Source organism: Meles meles, chromosome 13 (genome assembly GCF_922984935.1).
Source record: "Meles meles chromosome 13, mMelMel3.1 paternal haplotype, whole genome shotgun sequence".
Taxonomy (NCBI): Eukaryota; Metazoa; Chordata; class Mammalia; order Carnivora; family Mustelidae; genus Meles; species Meles meles.
In genome coordinates this window covers 80,732,918-80,745,985 of record NC_060078.1, presented here as the reverse complement: position 1 = coordinate 80,745,985, position 13,068 = coordinate 80,732,918, and the positions used below count along the sequence as shown (strand labels likewise).

At 40.6% G+C, this 13,068-nt stretch overlaps 1 protein-coding gene across 1 annotated transcript in view; it reads left to right on the top strand.

Annotated features, from left to right (window-relative positions):
* FAM53B (family with sequence similarity 53 member B) overlaps nucleotides 1–13,068 on the top strand; it is a 138,566-nt gene that overhangs the window by 23,257 nt on the left and 102,241 nt on the right. The gene's annotated exons all lie outside the window — the stretch shown is intronic.

Sequence of the window (13,068 nt, the reverse complement as noted above, 5' to 3'; positions counted from 1 at the left end):
CTAATTAGGAAGAGAAAGTTTATTTGTTAATGTTTTTGAAGAGATATGTTAATATACAATGCCAGTTTTGTATTTGGGATAATATTTTCATATTGGAGCCACAATACGGATTTTAAAGTGATACAGTTTTTGATGATTTTCAACTTTTTGGATTGGTTGGGTTTTTGTTTGGCAAATGTTAACCTAGTAACGAGTAAGTCTAGCATTACGATCCTTTTTCTTTTCTTTTTGTGTCTGAGCGGGGGCAGGGGTGCATGGAGAAGAGGGGCTTGATTTAAATCAACATTAATCAACTGTTAAGATTACTACCTGCCTTGCACAAGATAACTGAAGACATTTACAAAAACTTTCAACACAAAAAGCATTGTTTGAAAAGCTTTAATTTTTAACATGTAAAGAGTGAGGAGTTCCTTCAAATATATGTGATTTAAACTTACAAAAAAATTGCATTAATGTTACAAATTAGGCAAAGGATCTTAAACCACAGGAAAACAGTTCATAATTTATTGAGGAGATCTGGTCTGTTCCTTGATATCAAATATGATAGTAGTGTGGAAGTACTTTTTTTTTTTAGAATTTTGAGTTGTTACGTATGGTATTTTAAAGCATCACTCTAACAGAAAGGGCTTTCTGTGCTCCAGACTGAGGCACTGGGTTTGATTCACCGATAGCTTGGAGTGGGCCTTTGTTGAAAAGCTCCTCGAGTCACCCTTGTGGCAGGGGAATGTATGTTCCATTTGCAGAGATGAAGGATTTGGGGGAATCGTGGAGCCGTTGCTAAGGTCAGGAGAAGGGATTTGTCATCTCTCCTTATCAGTTAATCCTGCTGGAAGCCAGCCTCTCAGAGGTTGAAATTAGAACAAATGGAAGATCCCAGAATGCGAATACTAAATTAGTATTTTCAAATAATACCACACTTTAAAAAACCAGGCCAGTAAATGGCCCCAAGTTACTGAAGCAAGTCGTAAATATGTGACTGTTAAACTGAGTTTCGTTAAAGCACGTGACTGTGTGGGTAACTGGAAGAAATTATACGGTTATAAAAGGGAGCAGTGAGTTATGTAGTGAGCCCTGGTTTCTCTGCATAAGAAGTTGGAATTGTAATTTTATTTCATCAAAAGACACTCTTATTTTGAGGAAACTTGTTTGAAATGCAAACGAAGTTTCTTTCCAGAGCCTGCATGCCATTGTTGCTTCTCATTACGCTGTTACTGCTGCAGAGCTGGGCCTCTGTGTGTAGGAAGCGCGCGGGCCAGTCCGAAGGGATTTGAGGCTGAATGGGTGGGTTACACCAATTAACAAATAGAAAGTTTTCAGAACATTTTGTTATAAGCCAGGTGCACAAGTTAGAGTTGCTTTTTGGGACTGGCATTTATGCATGTGAGAATCAAACCTGACACTCCTCTTGGCAGCTTGACTGAAGCCATTTTAAAATAAGTACAAACTGTCCGTGAATTGATTTCCCCCCCATTGTAGTAGCAGCAAGTTTGCCTTTCTTCGTCTGTGACATGCATGCAGTTTTCTTTTATTTGGGGGGAGGAAGGGAGGTAAACATATACAAAAGACTTCTATTTATTTTTTATTTTTAGTTTTTTAAAAAAGATTTTATTTATTTATTTGACAGAGAGAGAGAGCACAAGTAGGCAGAGCAGTGGGCAGAGGGAGAGGGAGAAGCAGGCTTCCCGCTGAGCAGAGAGCCCAACGTGGGGCTCCATCCCAGGAACCTGGGATCATGACCTGAGCCGAAGGCAGCCGTGTAACCGACTGAGCCACCCTGGTGCCCCATGCAAAAGACTTTTAGTCGTTGAGTGAATAATGTGTTTCAATTCACTTTTTATTTTTAATTTTCTGTGATACTGTAATATACTATATGTTGACCTTAATTCACGTTCATCCGGAGTATAGTAGAAAGCTTAATTTTTAAGGAACCTATGTTAGTCTCTAACCTTTGAAATAATTTTCCTTAACTCAGTATGCAAAGAAATAGAGTATCCCTGCTTATGTCAATAGACCCTGATTTATGTTTTCTTAAATAATTTTATTTATGTATTTATGCATGCATGTGTCTGGTAGTCCATAATGAAAATATATACAAATGTGAAAACTCAGTTGCTCTCCAGGCCAGCATTCTGCTGCTGTGGGGAGGCCTGGGTTTGATTTCCTGTTGTTGGCACTGTGAACTAGAGTGTACGTGCTCCAGAGACAGCTTTCTGCTTTGAAAGCAAGAGACCAAGTGTCTTGTGTTCCACAGTAGTAACCTCTTTAGCTAATTGTATGTGTGGGGGGTTGTTGATGGGCTCTGAAAGGAGTCTTGTCTAGTACACTTCCCTGGAAGGAGGCTGCCCATGACCTAGAGCTTGATTGTGGGAGACCAGGAGCATGGTAGGTTGAAGGACAATTGCTTAGTGGGAAAAAATTAGGAAACCCTTGTCATTTCTCTGTTAAGCAGGAAACAGAGATGTCCTTAGATGAAGGGGGAGCACATGAGCATGTTTTATTAACAGTTAATGGAAGAAAATTAATGCTAATTTATTCTTCATACACACCATGCAATTTGTTAGAAAAGTAAAAGAATAGTTTGAAATTCTTTGGTCAATTGATGGGTTCCTATGTTAGGGGCATAGAAATGAATCTCAACATTAAGCAGACAAATACCCAAGCCCACAGGCTACATAAATGCTGAATAAAACCAGCTCTACAATAGAACTCTGAAAAGCGAGGGGTAAGAAGCCTAATGAATGATTGAATATGACCTTAGCAAAATCCCTGGAGTGTTGTTGAAAGATCATTCATTTCCAGCTTAGATGTCAAGATGGGCTCCAGTAACCAGGAAAAAAGAGAGCTTGAGTCAGTACTTACTGAGTTTTAAAAAATCTTTACAACTCAGTGCATTCGACTAATCATTAAAAGGGCTTCTCTAACTGAATTTTGAGCTGTCACTGTGTAGACCTGTAGTGTAGGCCCAGGGAAACCAAATTAAAAAGATAGGAATAATTCGCAGGACCTGAATGTATCAATATCCTACTTTTAGGGAGTAGGACTTCAAAAACTGGATGTAGAGGCTGGCGGAATACACTTTTGTCATGCTGATCCTATTGTAAGGAAGACTTACAACCACCAGATCAGTTGTGCCTTAGAGTAATTGCGAATTACCTGCCCAGTTTATTAGGAGAAGATAGGGAAAAAACCAAAATGTACCTTTTTCATTTTTAAGTGGACTGTTCTGAAGAAATGATAAATTCTTTTATGTTATATTTTAAAAATATGTATTATTATTACTGCATCGGAAAATAAGTATTTTGTGAGTGATCTTTGTTGTGCGTGCTGTCAAAGCCAGTCTAACACATTTGTTTTCCCAAATACCTAAAAATTTACACATGAACCAGGATTAGCGTATCCTGGATATTATCTGAGGAACTTATATATGAAAATACTACTGTTGCATAAGGGGATCTTGAACTGTATTTCTCATTCTTCATTAATGTACTTACCGATGAAGCAGTTTGTTATTGTCTGTGACTCTAGCAGAACCAAAGCGCACGGGGAGGGTGGCGGCTCTCCTGCGCGGGCCCTCCACGCTGCTTGTCAGAGCTGGGCAGAGTCCGGGGAGGGAGCTAAATGGAGAAGGGAGTGGGTGCGGCCAGCACACGTTTTCTCCTCACCCCTCTAGTATGAAAATGTCAGTCCTTTGTTCCCATCTAATTTTAGTACATCCTGGCTAAAAAAAAAAAAAAAAAGAAGTTAGGATGCTTTCCAACCCTGGAACTTTGAGGGGTGAGGTGGGCGGGGAAAGAGGAGAGGAAGGAGCAGTTTACATTCCATATCCGTCTGCCTTTCTGCAACAGCATCTAGGCCCTACTCTGTTGATTCTGGTAATGAAATAAATTTAGATGCACTGAAGCAGCAATAATTAAGTTTTCCTTCCATGTCCTCAACAAGAAGCCTGGTTGGAGTCTGAATGGGGAAAATCATAATATGGCATTTAATAAAACAAAGTGGGCTGAATTAAAGAGCTGTGTGCAGGGTTTGGAAGACAGGCCTGAAATTGTGAATGAAAAACTGCATGTTGTCTTCTTTATAAATGTAACCTTTGAGGCCCATTTGTGATTCAGCGAAACTGCTTTTATGCTGTTGTTTTGAATGAGAATAATATTTGTTGATTTTTGAGAAGCAATCCTAGCCAAGGCGCACAGGTCAGAGCTGTTTATTCCTTGTGGAAACCTTTGCAGGTGGAGAGGGAAAGAGCTGATTTCGTGAAGAGAACCAGTTGGGTCAAAAAATTGATAGGCTAGTTTGTTCAGCAGATAGGACAGAATTCCATATGGCCCTGTAGTTGGAAGCACTGATCGTTGTGGTTATTATTTAATTAAAAAGTAATTAACCAGATTAAGCTAGGAGAGGAAATGCCCCTTGTTGGACCACACCATGAAATAAGCCCATCTTTTCCTTATGCTGAGGTTTCCTCTTGGAATCTCTGTATGGTAAGGATGTTTAGATAGCCAGAAGTAGGAGGCATCATTTTGTTATTAAGTCCATTTGATTAATGATTTAATCTGTGACACATGCAGTATTATTTTCTGAACTTGAAATTTATTTTCATTCCTTTCATTTTATAGTAACCTAGTGTTTAAAATCTGTTAATAGAGTAAATATTGCAGAGAAATGATTTTTTTTTTAATACTAAATTTGGGAGGAAAAAATGATTGGAATATAGGCTGGTCGCTTTTCTTTCCTGGGCTTCGGTTTTCCTCCCTGTAAAATGAGGGCGGTCAGTAGGTGATATTTAAAGTTCTTCTCTACCCCTGTCCTAGTCAGCTTGGGCTGCCATTGACTGGGGGGTCTTAAACAACAGAAATTTACTTTTCACAGTCTGGAGACTGGGCAGTCCAAGGTCAAGGTGCATACAAGTCAGGCTTCATTCTGAGGCCTCTGCTTTTGGCTTGCAGGTGGCTGCCATCCCCCGTATGTTCACACGGGGAATGCATGCTTGCATGCTTTCAAGAGTGAGGGTGGGAGCCAGCTCTCCTGTGTCTCTTCTTAGAAGGGCGCTAATTCCATCACGGGAGCCCCACCCACGTGACTTCATCTGATTACCTCCTAGAGTTCTCACTTCCAAGTATCTTCACATTGGGGCTTAGGGCTTCAACATGTGAATTTGGGGGCAGGACACAAACGTTCAGTCCATAATACCTCCTGAAACTGATCTAAGATTTAGAAAAGGACTCATGAAGTAGGTTCCACGACATATGAGAAATTTAAATGCTCCCACTAGCTAAGTACCAGTTGGTAGGTCACTTTACTGTTCCTTTAAGCCACAGTGTCTACGTATATGAGAAATAGGTGTACATATAATAAAACATTTGGAGCAAAAAATCATGTATTTTTCCTCCTAAAACATCTTTTGTGCATTCATTGGTAAACTTTAGATTTTTGTATTCTCTGTCATATGTAGTTTTGGTAATTCAGTTAGCATATGTTTGACCATAGCTATGTTTTATCCAAGAGGAAATTTACATCTGATTGTTTAGGCTCCTTCAGTTTTACATACAGAAACATAGAGATCAAGATAGGGCCTAAGCAAACACAAAGGAATCATTCTCACAGATGATCTAATTTAGAACCGTAAAGTCCCAGGGCTCTGAGACTTTACCTTCTCATGCCACACAGAAACCCATGCTTGAGTAGGCAGTACATGGGTCTGCCCTTCTCAGGCCTTGTAACCTCTCTGGGTTACTGTCTTCCTGTCGTATACCTGCTTATCCCCTCAGGGAGGCTGAAGTATGTTAAAGATGCCGGGAAAGTGCCTAATGGATAGTAATACTTTTTTTTTTTTTTAAGATTTTATTTATTTATTTGACAGAGATCATAAATAGGCAGAGAGGCAGGCAGAGAGAGAGAGAGAGAGAAAAGCAGGCTCCCTGCTGAGCAGAGAGCCCAATGCGGGGCTCGATCCCAAGACCTCAAGATCATGACCTAGGCCAAAGGCAGAGGCTTAACCCACTGAACCACCTAGGGGCCCCCGGATAGTAATACTTAAACGTGGTTTCCCTTCAGAACGTTCTTCAAAGTAGTTCCAGTGTAGCGGAGCGAGAAGCAGTTGTGGACGCCTTATGTAACAGGGTCAGGAATATTCAATGAGAAGAATCAGTGTGAAGCAGCTTCGCAGAATTCCTAGCACACACCAGTAACCAGTCTCTTCTCCAAGAACGCTTCTTCCCATTGTAGCTGATGCATTGACTTGTTCAAGATTTTACCCCTCAGTGGCACTGAGTTAATGTATTCAGTTCAGCTGTATTCTAAGAGTGTTTGGATGAGGGAAGGAAGAGAGGAGGAGTGGTGGATGAGTGTGTAAGAGTGAACATTTGAAGCAGGTGGGCCTTTCAGAACCTCTTAAAAAATCTTACTGTGTAGCTCCTTCTTGAGTCTGCAGATAGGGCTGGTGCTAAAGCACCTTTTTATTTAGCTAAGAAATGAGGACCAGATAGAATGCCGGATTTTCACCAAATGTTCTTTACAGTGTGTTTCAGCAGACTCCTTAAGGATATTCAGATTTAAGATATTGTCTAAGTGGTGATGATTTAGTAATAAATATTTGGTAATAATTATTTAGTAATAAATAAAGATGATGGGGGAAATGTTCACGTAGATGCATTGGAATTAGTCAAGGACACGGTGCAACTTGCTTCATTAGGTTTGCTTGCTAAGGCATTATTTCCAGCGACATGAAACAAGGGAACTGCGCGCAGGTCCCTCGGCTAACCATGTAGGTTTAATGAAAACTGAGTTGGATTTGGGTCTTCCTGGGCATTTAGGAAGTAGTGAGCTAAGATTTTTTTTTTTTTAAGATTTTATTTATTTATTTGACAGAGAGAGAAGTCACAAGTAGGCAGAGAGGTAAGCAGAGAGGGGTGGGGGGGAAGCAGGCTCCCCGCTGAGCAGAGAGCCCGATGCAGGGCTCGATCCCAGGACCCTGAGATCATGACCTGAGCCGAAGGCAGTGGCTTAACCCACTGAGCCACCCAGGTGCCCCAGTGAGCTCAGATTTTTATCATTGATTTGTACCTTGCATCATCTAGATTTGATTTCTTTGATCAGTGAGTCATACTTATTTTCCTTGTTTTAAGTTAACAGTGCTATTCACAGTGACATTTCAAGGTTCGATGTTGAGTAATACTTTATAGTTTATCTGACTTGACCTTAATTTAGAGATTTTTATGTATTTATTTGACAGACAGAGATCACTAGTAGGCAGAGAGGCAGGCAGAGAGAGAGGAGGAAGCAGGCTCCCTGCTGAGCAGAGAGCCTGATGCGGGGCTCAATCCCAGGACCCCGGGATCATGACCTGAGCCAAAGGCAGAGGCTTTAACCCACTGAGCCACCCAGGCACCCCAAATTTGACCTTAATTTATACTGGAACTGACCATATCATATATAATATGTAGTGAATCAGTTGTTTATCCTAATCTAGAAAACATTTGGTTTTCAGATTTGTTTATTTAACCTTTTTGTTGGTGGTGAAGTCGCTCCCTTAGTGCCTGGGCTGCTTAGTGACTGGAGAAATGCTGGCCAGAGCAATGTCACTTTCTCTGGTCAGCCTCAAAGAGTGTGAGTCCTTTGAACTATTTTTAATAAGTTCTGTAGGGATGCGTTCGATATGATAATGATGTATGTCCTTAGGATAGTTTACTAAAGTTAAGTAGTTTAATAGTGTGATGGTTAAGTAACCTGTTTTTTTTTTTTTTTAAGTTTTTATTTATTTGACAGAGAACACAAGCAGAGGGAGTGGGAGAGGGAGAAGCAGGCTTCCTGCTGAGCAGGAAGCCCAACATGGGGCTTGATCCCAGGACCCTGGGATCATGACTTGAGCCACCCAGTAACCTGGTTTTGATCAAGATTTTTTGTTGTTGTTTGTTTTGTTTCTTTGTGAAAGTTAAGAGAAGCTGTAAAGTAGTATTTAAAATAGCAAGGTAACTTCTCATGTCAGTTCTCTGTTTCAGGTCAGGTCCAGGGTGTGTGCATACAAAATGGGCAAACCTAGTCCCTCAGAAACAGTAATGGATACAGTAAAACAAAATGTCTTTGCTTTTGGTTAAAATAGAAGCTTGACAGACTGCTGAGGAGAGTTAAGAAATTCACAGGCTAATATGCTATGTAGGATACATGTTCCTTTCATACTGCTCCCAGGGGTGTTCTAACCCTTTGGAGCCAGAGACTGATTTTTTCCTTGATATTTTAAATCCGAAGGATTCAGTCTTTAGATTGGGTATTCAAACTCTATGAAATCACAAACTGTATGTAGTTTCAGTTTCCTTTCTACCTAATGAAAATGAAATTCACTGTTTCATTTTTATGGGGCTAGGCAGGATGGCAGTAGCTTCCGGCATATCACTAGGGAGGAGTTAAAAATAGATTGTTCTTGAGGCAATGACTTATATGGTAGATAGTTGACAGGAGAGAAAAATTAAGTTAAATTTTGGGCTTGTATCATAAATACTCAATCTGAATTCCACTAAAGGATATGCAAGAAAAAAATTGAGATGGTTTTCATTTGAAGACGATAGCATCAACATTTAGTGTGGGTGTGCTGTTGAAATATTTTCTACTTAAAATTTAATGTGTAACAGTATGAAAATATTGTGACTTGTTTTTAGCTATGTATTTGGTGGAGTAATAAAGCCAAGCTATGTTATGGGTGACTAACCGTGTTAATAGTGATATTAGAGTACTTCAGCTCAGATCATAAATAGATCAGGGAAAGGTCAAGAATGAATTATGCTTTTCACTGTTACTATTAAAATAGTAAAATAGGGGGGCGCCTGGGTGGCTCAGTGGGTTAAGCCGCTGCCTTCGGCTCAGGTCATGATCTCAGGGTCTTGGAATCGAGCCCCGCATCGGGCTCTCTGCTCGGCAGTGAGCCTGCTTCCCTCCCTCTCTCTCTGCCTGCCTCTCTGTCTACTTGTGATCTCTCTCTGTCAAATAAATTAAAAAAAAAAAATTAAAAAAAAATAGTAAAATAGGTTTGGTAAGTTTTACAAACACCAGTAACTTTGAATGTAGATCGTGAAAAGCCTTCATTATACTTACTTTTGCTTATTTACCATGCATAAACTTTTCACTGTCTGTTTTTCTCATGTTTGTGTTTTCTGGTAGCACATAACATCAATAGCTACTATTAGCTTGCCAAAAAAGGGGAAAAATTATATATCAAATTGAAGTAAGTTTTAACTGTTGCTCTGTTCCTTTTAGCTTATATTACCCAGAGCTCTTCCATCCAGTGAGTTGCAAGCGTGACATTTGCTGTGTTTTCAGCACCTGCCAACTTGGAAACCAGGGTTTGTGCTCAGGACTTAGGCTTACAACCCACACTTTGTGGTGCACAATGCCGTCCCAGCTGGCAGGCTTCGTACCTCAATGGTGCTAGACGTTTGGTTACAAAGCTGTGCAGATTCGCATGCATTGATTTCAATAGGCATTCCGCTTCAAGCTGCTTTCAAGTCTCATTTTGTGTCAAGGGAGTTAGATTGGTATCATTAAATTCACTGCCATGGTTATTTTTCAATGAAGATAAATTTGTTTTATTTAGTTCTTGAATCAAAAAGTAACTGTCTTCAAGAACCAAAGTATCTCTTAAAAAAGGTATGTACCTCCATACGGGAGATGCCGCTGCCTCTGTCCATGGAGATAGATCTGCCTATATGAGAGAGATTCCAGCCAGAGTTACAATTCATTTTCATCAGTGGAAAGGTTTCAGAACACAATATAAAAAGGACAGAAAGGAAAGACCAGAAGGATTAGTGTGTCATCACATGCTTAGGTAGCTGGCTCATAGATGCGGGAACAATTACAGAACTTACTTTTCTGAATAAGATCTGTATAAGAAAATTGTCCCTATCGTAGAGTCAGAGTTTTGGCTTTTATCTCTAACCAAAAACTTTATGTGTTATCCAAAGTGATGTATTTTGCTAACTTGTTTCAGTAGCCGGTTTCTTTGAAAATGCTTCAGGTGGACTTGGTGATGTCCGTCTTCCCATCATCTATTATAAGCAGTTTTAAAAGGTTCTGCTTTATAAAAGATCTTTTCAGATTGAGAAAGGACAGTGTGAAATGTGAGTGACCGGCTTTTAATACAGCAGTCGTGACAAAGAGGCAGTGGCTTTTGGAAGCTGAATAAAGGGGTTAATACTGTGCTATTGGGTCCAACGTATAGCAAGTTTGATGTTTGTTTCACTCACTTTATTCTGAAAAGAATACTACTTATTCTCAGAGACAAACTGCTTTATCACTTTCTAGTGGTGAACTCTTTTTACCAGAATAGGCACATACAGATTTGTTGGGTAAAACTCAACGTTGACTTCAAAGCTTAGCTCCTTATTGCTTGAATATCACATTAATCTGGTTCTAAAGGCACAAAAATAAGATGCCCACTAACTACCTAGGACACTTCTTGGTGCGTATTAAAACCCAACCTTTACCCTCCCCGGCACAAATATGCTTAGGTGAATACTTGATTAGCTTGTTGATACAAGTTATAGTTGGTTACACCCTTTCTTAATAAAATACACCCTTCTCATCGCCTATTGCTTAAGAACTTTACACTTGGAATAGGGGAGCTTTTTAGTACAGAGTGATGCTCAGTTTAAATTCTCCTCAGGAGTTTTGAGTAGACATGATGCACGCCATCCACAAGCAGTCCTCCCCGTGGTGCTTCTGCTATGAGCGCAGCCAGGAGAGCCGGTATTGCTGTGCTTTATCCCTGGGTTTCATATGTGGTCTTGGAGTGCGACTGTAAGTAATCCCTACATTTTATATTTCCCAGGTGTTCGTGGTTTACCCAAGTTAGTGTTGGTCATGATAACGGAGAAGTTACAAGTGATCGTTTTGGGATTATTTATCGATTTATTCCTAAATTGGCTTACGAATTTGTGTTTAGGCACCTAGTTGTGCTCTAAATCTGGTTTTGATTTGGCTTTGACCTTTAAGGATTGAACAAAGGTAGACAGTTTAGCCCCCCCCATCCCCCGATTGCAGCTTTACATTGTTTTACTTCCAGAGTTCAACCGCTGAGTTTATATTTTTTAAATAAGAAGTAACTATGTAGTATAGCCCTAAAAAGTGGGTAATAGGACTTAACTCCATAATGCGGTGGGAGGAACTGCATAATATAGAAGGCTAAGTGACACAGTCCTTATTGTATGTATTTTTTAGCCTTTGGGGATTTAAAGTACAGGAGAAATAGCCATTCATTGGTTAGTAGCACAGCTCCTTAAGGAGATATTTTAGTTCTGTGTACTTGCAAGAAAGCGTCAGAACCAGAAAAACAGGCTGCTTTAGGTTGGAAAGGAGGCGTGCAGCAAAGAGCTTGCCATAACCACAATCCTTGGAATTTTGTGAATCTAAAATCATCCTGAAAGCAACAGGAATCATGGTTGCAATAATTGTCTCCAGGCTCTGGACAGCCCCCCCACACCCACCCGCCCCCTGCGTTTTGTTTCATTGACCCTATGAACTGGTAATTGTAGGAATAAGCTGAATGTTTGCCAGCAGGAGTCACTCTAGGCTTCCTAATAAAAAGTAAATTAAACTATATCCTTAAAAGCTCTCAAAGGCCATGGTGACAGTGTGATAAGATGGCGTTAAGGAAGTGTAGCAGCATTCTCAAATTATCCCTTGTGCTCTTATCTGTTTAACTTAGGAAGACTTGGTTCTGCTTCCTTCAAAATTGGCCTGTGATAAATTCTTTTAATCTTTTTATTTTATTTTATTTTATTTATTTGACAGAAATCACAACCAGGCAGAGAGGCAGGCAGAGAGAGAGGAGGAAGCAGGCTCCCTGCTGAGCAGAGAGCCCGATGCAGGCCTCCATCCCAGGACCCCGGGACCATGACCCTAGCCGAAAGCAGAGGCTTTAACCCACTGAGCCACCCAGGCGCCCCGTGATAAATTCTTTTAAAGCAATGTTTATGGATAAGGATATCAGTATCTTAGCATTCTGCCTATTAGCTCATTTTGGCGTTTGCAGGATGAATTGATTATATCACACTTCATCTAATTGAATGAATAGACAGACACACATCCTCCTTCTGATGGTCGTTCATCCTAATCTTGTAGAAGAAATCACTGGAGCTGGAGCTGGTATGAAAGGAGATGTTAGCTCATGGTTTTCTGAAAAAGAATGGGTCCAGTGTGATGGGAAACTGAAATATTTCAGCAATAGCCATGAAATATAATAATTTCCCAAGTGCATAGAAGCTCAAGAAGTTAATTGTTCATTTATGTTTGATACTGGGATTGAAACATTGGATTAAAACCAATTAAATGTTCCTAGAAGCAACAGAAAAAGTTTCCTGATTTATGAATAGAACCATTCAAATGGCGCAGACACAATCCATGGAAAGTAATGAGGTGTTTTGTTTTTTTGGCAAAGGAGAACACAAAACAGGCATAGGGGAGTTCTTTAAAAAAAAACAAACAAACAAAATAAAACAAAACAACCTTCTCTTTAAAAATCTCTTCGGATACAAGGTCAATAAAATAACATACACTAGTCGGACCGAGCAATGGGAAATCTGGGGCTTCACTTCACAAAGACAACAGTCCCCCTCCCCCAGGTGAGCAGTGCAGTGAAAACACTCCGCCTATTCTATCAGGGTTACATTCCTGAACTTAAGTCAACATCCTAAGTTACAGAACGAAACACGCTCTGCGTCTGCTTAGCAACCACAAACCCTCCTTCCCCAGTTGCGTAGATTTTGCATGTGGCTTCTGAAGTACACATTCCTTTATTAACATCAGCGCCCCTAGTTGGGAAACTAGCGCTTTATTTTCCCGAAGTGTGACAACACTAACAGCCCTCCCTCCCCTGCTGCCCAGCACACCCCCGAAGCGATCGTTTCTTTGAAACCTCAAAAAAAAAAACAACCCCAACAACCCGGAAGCTGGACGCCTGAAGTCCACGCGGCCCAGGGTTTTTGCCCCGGTTCGTGCAGGGGGCGGGGGAAGAAGCCCGCGGGACCCCTGGCTCCGGGCCCGGGCAGCCGCGGGGGTGGTGGCGGCGGCGCGGCCCGGGCT